Genomic DNA, 2,714 nt, shown 5'->3' on the forward strand with positions numbered 1-2,714 from the left:
CGTAAAGCAGCCACTAGGTTCCACATTACTTAATTCCTTCCCTGTTGTACACCGAGGGCTAGTCTTCCCGTCTGGAGGCAGCGGCGTCTTGACGTCACCTTCTTGAACAAGTCGGTCTTTGAAGTCCGAGACCATTTTTCCTAGACTGATTCTCTTACTGTTCAGTCACTGATCCTGAGACTTTTATTCCCATTTTCTAAAGATCGGGTTGTTTAGCACAGTCTTTTCTATCATTTTTTTTTTGCACAATGCGGCAGAGAACAGCTGGATTGTAGACCTAGATTAGAATCAGAATAAAAAAATTATAGTGAACTCCTAGCAATCCCCAATTGTTATACTTGGATAATCATTACGAGAATACAGATTTTGTTTTTTATATATTTTTTTATTTTCACTACAGAAAATAGAAATAAAGTAAGATAATACATTTTACAATATTTTTTAAACAAACTTCCAGAATACAGGAAATATGCATTCGTATTTAGACGCATTTAGGGTGTTTGCTTTCTGGGTCTTCCTTTCCCTGTTGGTAGCAACATACAAAAGTAACTTTGGATGTGTTGTCAGCACGTCTGAAGTGAAATAAATTGTTCTCTATTATTTAAACACATCCATGTACATTTTGGAATGAGGGATTCCTAACAGTCACGGATTCCTTCAGAACAATCCATTAAATTAGGTGTAATGTACAGTACATTCTTGAATTTGATGTTTGTCCCCTAAAGAAATTTCAGTTGTCCACAGGGCTGTATTCTTGTTATAATAATTTCTTTGCTGAAATTTGAAATGGTCCAGATTCTCCGCTAGAGTCCAGACAGGTCTATTCACATTAAGTAGGAATTGCAGATAATACCTGAATAGTTTACAAACAGATGAAATGTAAACAATTAAACTAAGGGAAGCTCTGTACCATTTTTAAAATTGTTGCTACTTTGCTGCTTTAAAGTTCCTTTTAATATCACAGTCATTGAGAAACAAAGCAGGCCTACACTGCAATGGAACCAATAGCAGTCAATAGACATCTAGCCTTGCCAGTTTATCCCATAATTCCAGAAGACTTCAGACAAAAAAAAGTTTTTTTAAGACTCTTACGTTTGCTGCTAATGTAAAGTGTGCTAATATAAGTCAGTCTGAATAAGTTATTCAGTCCACTCACTTGACTCTTTCTTTTGACTAGAACTAGTGAACAGCTGATCAGTGTGATCATCATCTGTTTCATGGTTCAGGAGGTCACCAGCATCTGTGTGAGTTTAAACTGCAGCCTAAAAGATAAAAAATAAACAGATTGAGCAACATACTGTTACACAGGACTGAAGTACCAACAATTTATTTGATAGTTATTGGTCAGTATTTAATTATTTCAAATAAACCAAGTTCTAAACTTCCTAGCTTGAGTTGATTTGTTAAAATTTGATCCCTTATTAAAACCTTTCATTTTTCAAATGAAAAACCTAAAAACCCTGATATGTAAATAATTCAGTTTTGTTAATGTTTTTTTTTACTTGTTTATTTTGATTTTAAAAATTGTTGTCAGAGAGCTTGTCAGGCTTTATGGAGACATGCACAGTTCAGGTATACTGTATGAATTTGTGTATAGTCCTGAGGCTTTCACTTTTGTGTGCTTCAATATGCTACTTGTTTAAGTGCCATTGCAGTTCTGTTTATGAATTTCATGTTCTGAACAGTTGCTTGCGTACAGTTTATACTAACCTCACAAATAATTTACTCTCCTTATTCACAGGTATTTTATTGAGTGTAGGTAGAATCTAAATTGTAGACATTCACTTTTATCAATCATATTTTAGTTCTTTAATATAGTGAAATATTCATTCACAAAGCCATGTTAGCTTTGAAATAAACATCTCAATGGTTTTCATTATTTAAGGCAATTAATAATTAGTGCATTGAATCAATGGTAATCTACCATTAGTGTTAAGGGTTACCTACCTCTAGTGATAAAGTTAGATAATTACATCACCTTAAGGGAAATATAATTAATAGAGTACCAAAATTTGTACTAGGACCTCTGCTCTTCCTAACTTATGTCAGTTTTGTAGATTCTGGTATTATGAGTAAACTAGTCACATTTACAGACAATACTGAACAGGAGGATTAAGAAACACTAGAAAAACAAATAAAATTCAAAAAAGGTTTAGATAAAATTCATCGAACGGACATCTTAAAGTAGATGTGCATTAAATCATGTAAATTTGTATTTGTTAATCCATGATATTGTTCTATGGATCTAATTTTGTAAACGTCAAGTTTCTGTTTAAATAATCCGTTTAGAAACAGAAATGTAAATGTGTCTATGTTTTACATGTTCAGAATGTATTTCTACATAACTAACAGCTATTAATAATTAATATTGGGTTTTTTTATTTCCTTGATCTTAGAGTCATTAAAAAATGTGAATAGAAAATGATTGAAACCTAGTGTCGGATTACTTTTGACAATGCTTATTCTTGCCTTTCGGTTATTCTTTAGATTTAGTTATTGGTTATTCTTTAAATTTAGAATGAACCCCATATTCCCATATTCATGACTCTGATAAAAGTAGAAGTATGGAATGGTTTATTAGACTGTGGCATCGTAGAATTAAAATATCCTAATCTTTTTTTACTTTGTTTGCAAGTGCTACAGTATAGTATGTTTTAGTCTTTTTACTGCTCACATGTATCACACATATTTGGGTTTTCCTACATCTTTTTATT

This window comes from Atractosteus spatula, chromosome 2 (assembly GCF_055471065.1).
Source record: "Atractosteus spatula isolate fAtrSpa1 chromosome 2, fAtrSpa1.hap1, whole genome shotgun sequence".
In the NCBI taxonomy this organism is placed as follows: domain Eukaryota; kingdom Metazoa; phylum Chordata; class Actinopteri; order Semionotiformes; family Lepisosteidae; genus Atractosteus; species Atractosteus spatula.